This window comes from Mus caroli, unplaced genomic scaffold (assembly GCF_978045245.1).
Source record: "Mus caroli unplaced genomic scaffold, Mus_caroli_1 scaffold_12, whole genome shotgun sequence".
Taxonomy (NCBI): Eukaryota; Metazoa; Chordata; class Mammalia; order Rodentia; family Muridae; genus Mus; species Mus caroli.
In genome coordinates this window covers 49,540,423-49,546,836 of record NW_028227267.1, presented here as the reverse complement: position 1 = coordinate 49,546,836, position 6,414 = coordinate 49,540,423, and the positions used below count along the sequence as shown (strand labels likewise).

General features: G+C 40.7%; 2 pseudogenes; both read right to left on the bottom strand.

The window, feature by feature from the left end:
- Nucleotides 1–1,493: 1,493 nt before the first annotated feature.
- LOC147001872 (ubiquitin-ribosomal protein eL40 fusion protein pseudogene) lies at nt 1,494–1,962 on the bottom strand (annotated as a pseudogene).
- A 20-nt stretch (nt 1,963–1,982) lies between these two features.
- On the bottom strand, nt 1,983–2,411 carry LOC147001871 (T cell receptor alpha variable 13-1 pseudogene; annotated as a pseudogene).
- Nucleotides 2,412–6,414: the final 4,003 nt, after the last annotated feature.

Below are 6,414 nucleotides of genomic sequence, written 5' to 3'. Positions count from 1 at the left end.
TGGTTGGGATTGCACTGAATCTTTTAATAACTTTTAGTACAATGGTAATTTTCACAATATTAATTCTATTGATCAATGAGCATAAGAGGATATTCCATTTTTCTAGTGTCTTCCTCTACCTGTTTCTTTGGAGATTTATCATTTTTTCTGAAGAAGAAGAATTTAACTTCCTTAGTTAGGTTTATTCCCATATATGTTTTTGGAAACTATAGTGAATGGGAATGTGTGCATGACCTTAATATCAGCATGTTTGCTGTTGGTATGTAGACAGACTACTGATGTTTGTAGGTATATTTTGTATCCTACCATGTTGCTGAACTTATTGATAATTTCTAGAATTTTTCTGGTAGGGTCTTGGAAATCTCTTCTGTATAATACTACATCATCTGATAACCTGATTTATTTTGTTTCATGTTTGTATCCCTTTGATATCCATGTCAAATAACTACAAACAATTAAGGGAGAGAGGGAGAAGTATTTATCCCTGAGGATAATCTCCCTAATTAGCTATCTAATAGTAGGTACTCAGCCCTAAAATCATATGCGTACAACCAATGCTAATGAGACACAACTGATTGTATTTGTACATATATGTAATCTTAATAGTTATAAAGGAAAGACAAGGGTTTGTGAGGGAATGAGGAAAGGAATAGATAGGAGGATGGAGGGAGGAAAGAGAAAGGGGAATTAATAAAATTATGTAAGGAGAGGCTCTGATGCTAAGGTCTAGTTCCCTAATAGGTTCTTGATTTGTCAATAAAGAAGGCAGAGAGCCAATTACTGGGTGGCAGGTACAAGTGAGATTCTGGATCCCAGGAGAAAAAAAGGAGACACAAGGAAGGAGAGGGGCTTTTCTGTCATGCTTTGAGACTACAAGCTCACAGCCATCATGTAAAATCTTGGGGCAGCCATGGCCTGTGGCTCTGCTGCTGCCAGGTTACCAGAGATGTTTGGCAGGAGCTGATTGGAGTTTGGGGTGGAAGGAGAGATGGAGATGGTGGTTTGGTAAGAGCTCACATTTCCAGGCAGGAGGTATCTGTGCCCAGCAATTGTGCCATGAAAGGCAAACTGTAAAGTGACAAACTGAGTGTGTGTCCTTTATCCGAGGCTTCAAGGGTCTTGGGAGTGGTCTGGTGGAGTGGTCGACTCCCCAAACAAAGGTGGATAGAGAGAAAGGTAGGACTGGGGCTGATGGCAGCCGATCCCAGAGCCAAGCCGGAGCAAAGGTGGGTAAGAAAGAGAAGCCAGATCAGCGCCGGTGGCATCAATCCAGCTAAGCAAAGTGAAACAAAAGGGAGTCAGGAGTGGGTTGGTAGTACAACCACTGTCCTGGGGAAAGTATGGTAACTACTTGCAACAAAATTATATTTTAATTTTTAAAATAAATTTTTAATGGAGAAAATTGTCCTAAATTGTTTTGAGTGACTTGAAATTAACATTCTTATTTTGTTTTTTTTTTTTTTTTTTTTTTTTTTTTTTTTTTACTGCTCCAGTCGATGGAAGGGGACTTTATTTGGTCCCGGGGTCACAGGTCAGGTATGACCCCAGCTTTATTTGACCTTCTTCTTGGGGCGCAGGTTGTTGGTATGGCCGCACTTCGTGCAGCAGTTGACTGAACAAGGGTGCAGGCGTGCGTAGCACTTGCGGCAGATCATCTTGTCACAGTTGTACTTCTGGGCAAGCTGACGAAGGGACAGCTCAATGATGCCACCGCGCAGACGCAGCACCGGTGCAAGGTGGACTCTTTCTGGATTTTGTAGTTGGACAGGGTGCGGCCATCCTCCAGCTGTTTGCCCGCGAATATCAGCCTCTGCTGGTTAGGTGGGATGCCTTCCTTGTCTTGGATCTTGGCCTTGACATTCTCGATGGTGTCACTGGGCTCGACCTCAAGAGTGATGGTCTTGCCCATCAGGGTCTTCACGAAGATCTGCATGTTGGCGTCTGCTGCTCGGCCGCCTCGTTGAAGAGCTTATTTTGTATTTTTAATGTCTATATTTGTTGGCACCTTGAACTAACAACTGGCAAATGCTGCTCTGGAAGGCCTGTGACACAGGATGTAGATGAGGCTCCAGGCCCCATGGCAGGTTTGAGGACAGGCTGCAGGTGCCCGTGGAGCAGTGTGCACTTGCAGCACAGAAGTACATGGCTGAGTCTCCCGGCTGGGTGTCTGTGATGTGCAGGGAGAAGCGTTTGGCTTTCTTATCCAGTACTAAGATAAGTCTTTGGGTCTGCTTTCTTTCCATATTTGAACGAATGTCAATGATGAGCTTAGGATTCTCTCCAGGTTCTTGCTTATACCAAGGGAAGTAGTTGGAGACACTGTTTTCATAAGTGCAGTTGATGCCCACACTGGATCCCTCCTGGACTCTCAGGATGGGAGGAAGCTGCTCCACCTGCTCGCCTTGGCTCATCCCTATGCAGAAAGATGGAAAGAAAAAAGGAGAAAGGCTGTGAGGTCACCCCTTTCCAGGAGTCTCTTTTTCTAGAGTAACTAAAATAAACCTGAATAGAGTTCCCCCTGGGTGTCTCAGAAATGCCCCCTGATTGTTCTATGGCCTTTAGATATTAACTCACCATCCAGCTGCAGCCAGAGAAACATGAATAATGTAGGAGCATATGTTTTCATTGCTCTGCCCAATTAAATTAAAATCCAGTAGAGACTGTGGTGACTAGGAGGTCAGCTATAACTCTCAGGATGTTGTTCTTTCTCAGTGACAATTCTACCTCTGGAGTCACCTCAGCCACTGAGAAACAGGCTTTGCTTCTGTCACAAGCCTTCAGAATCAGCACACAAGGAAGTGAATTCTCTACACATTCCTCAGCAGTTAAGATCTACTGACACCTTGTGGTTGCATTCCTAACTACTGAGGCCTCAGGCTAAGCGCTCTCTGAACCTAGGAGGGACTCAGACACACAAAACACTAATAATTCATCTCAATAGGGTCTTAGTATTGAGAGCTCAAGAATGGTCTTGGTACACACCAGTGAGGCTGTTTGTTCTTTGCAAATAACACATTGTAAATATTATGTTTCATATGTGTGATGTTTTCATATATAAATGTATATATGCTGTATGTTCATAGGTGTGTTAACATTTCTTCTCACTAGAACTGTATTTACTAATCAAACCTGGCATACCCATTTCCACTAAAAGTGATGAGAGCCATGAATCCAGCACCCCTGCTTGACACAGTCCCAGCAAAGCTGAATGGCTTGCTGTAATCGCTGTCCTTCTATCTCTAACTTTTGCATTTTGGTCTCTGCATGTTGCATTATTGGGAACTTTCTGCATTATGATTCATTTTATATCTTTTCCTAAGAAAATATATGTCTAAGTCATTTTAGGAAAATCCTAAATTAACTTTATGTAGCCACTATTTGGAAGTCTTCTCTATTCCCCGCAGATCATTATACACAGATAAGCACATATCTAGATGAGATTGCTCTAGGAATCTTCTTCAGGTATCTACTCTGAACTATCTCAAATGGTATAATTGGTGCTGGGAAAATAGAGACAATTGACAAACGGACTGGCCAGGAGAATAGGTTACAGAATTAAGGTCTCTTTTTATTAGCGGCTTATCAAGTCAGCTATGAGATTTCTCCGACCATCAAGCTTGGCTCCCTCCCTCCCCTTGCTGACTCCTTATCTTCTCTTTAGTAAGGGCCCTTCATCTCTCCTCTCCATTACTGCCAATGCCCTCCAGGCCTGGGATAATGTTCGTACTATTTCGGTGAATTCTTGTTGACAATACAGATATGATGTGTTTGTACTTGCATCCCACTTTCCAGAGAAGTCTGGCTAGAATCACAAATACACAGAGCTACTCTTAGGAATCTTCTGAGAAGTCATTTGACCTTGAGGATGGCACCATCCATTTCACTCACTCCTACTGCATCCAGTGTTGGGAGGCTGAATTACTGATAGAATGGAAGTGTGGATTCCCTGTGGAATCTGCCAAACCTTGCAATAAACCCAGCTTTCCTCCTTCCTGTGGACCCTCCTCAAACACCCCCATTCTAGCCCATTTGCTTTCCTTCGTGTCAACTGTGAATACCTACAAACACTGTCTATCTGGGAACTCAGTGTTCACGCAGGCTTGGGAAGCAGGTGGACCATCTTCACTGCTCTCCCTATCATTTCTCCTGGTACTACTCTCAACCCCATAGCCTGCAGGGAACTCTTCTCGCATTGTTCCTGCATTCACGTTGCTACATTGCCTCTCCTCACCATCATTCCTTTGTTTCAAAGGCCAATAAAGACACTCCACCACAGCTGTCTAGAAATCAGGTAGTCCATCTTAACTCATCTTCATGTCCCACACTGAAATTTCTGCAGTTTTACCCCAGCCCTGCAGCAAACCACTTGCAGGCTCCTGTTCTTTCTACTTCCAGTTCCTAGGGACTAAAACAAACCTTACAGATAATGCAGTGCCACAGTTACTGTGAACCTTTACGAAATGACTCTCGTCCATCCCCTTTGATTCTTGTTACCATCCAAAGCATACACATCCTTCCTTCCTGCAGTGACCATATTAGCAGGGACTCAAGTAGATTATTCACTCTATGCTTCCTGCCTTCTATTACAATTTCTCCATTCTTATCCTCAGCCTGCTAACAACCTTCTTACAACTCCCATTTTTGTACTTCATTCACTGGACACTACAACTTATAGTTCAGACACTGGGTTCCTAGCCCTTTAATCCCCCATCTTTCCATATAATTCTTTGCCTTACCATAACCTAGTTGCAGGATCTTTTCTTTGCACAACACTCTCAATCTTTATGTATCCCACCTATAAATATAAGCAGAAGTGTCTATCAGCCCTTTCTCCTAGCCCACATCTATTCTTTCTGCCACACATTGGCCCATAGAAGCACTTTATACCAGAAAATCACTTCACCAAGATTCACAGAAATCATCAGAAAACAAGGAAGGAAACATACACTTTACAAAGAAAATACCATATATCAATACTTGGAAACAAAATCAATCCAGGCCCAGACAGTAGTACAAATATACAATCATTAATAGCCAAGAAAATATGTCCTCACCAGAACCCAGGAACCCTACTCCAGTAGACCATAATAATGCAATATAGCTGAACACTAATACAAAGACACCAAAATAGATATTATGATTTTTCCCAAGGACTCTAAAGAGGGTATGAATAAATCCCTTAATGAGGTCTGTGAAAACACAAACAGTTGAATAAATGAAAAAAATTAGTTCAAGACATGCAAGCAGAAATAGAATAACTAGAAAAAGCACAGACAAAATGAAAAATATGTAAATTAAAAATCTAAGAAGTCAAACCAAAGCCTCAGAACAAGGCACAGAAGAGGGAATCTCTGGCATTAAAGGCAAGGTGCAAGAAATGGAGACCACAGTCAACAAAAATGTTAAATATAAAAAATCATGGAACAAAATATCCAGTAAATCTGGGACATCATGAAAAGACTGAATTTAGAAATAATATAGATTTAGGAGGAAGAAGAAATTCAGGGCAAAGGCACAGAAAAATATTCTCAACAAAATCATAGAAGAAAACTTCTCTAACCTAAAAAGGTGGTAACTACCAAGATACAAGAAATACAACAAACACCAAATAGACTGAACCAGAAAATAAATTATTTGATGACACATAATTATCAAAACAATGACCTAATAGAACAAAGAAAGAATATTAAAAACTGCAAGGGCAGTAAGACATAAATCAGACATATTATAATAATGACTAATAACTCAATGGAAACTACAAAAGCCAGAAGAATCTGGACAGATGTTATACAAATGTTGAGAGAAAGATGCTATTCCATACTAACAAAACCAGTGAAACTATCAATTGATGAAGAAGCAAAACCATTCCATGATAAAAGGCAAATTTAAGCAATGACCATCTACCAATCCAGCTCTATAGAAGAACATAGAGGAAAATCTGAAAGGAAAGCTACACCCAAGAAAGCACAAGGAATAAATAATCCCAGTCAGCAAATCATAAGAGTGGGAGAAACACACACCACAGCAACAAAATAACAGGAGTTATGAACACTGCTCATTGATAACTTTCAATATTAATTGTCTCAATTTTCAAAAAGAAAGACAAAGACTAAGAGATCAGATTAAAAACAGGATATATAAATATCAAAGACAATACAAAATATTGCAATTTCATGGAAGCTGAATGAATCATTACTACCCCAACTTCAAATCATTCCACAAAATAGAAATAGGGACCATTGTCTATTCTTTTTATGATACACAACTGCCCTGATATCTAAACCACACGAAGTTCCAACAGAGAAAGAAAATTACAGGCCAGTATCTGTTATCAACATAGATGCAAAAATTCTTTAAAGACTGCAAACTGAATACAAGACACATCATAAAAACACATCCACCATGATGAAGTGA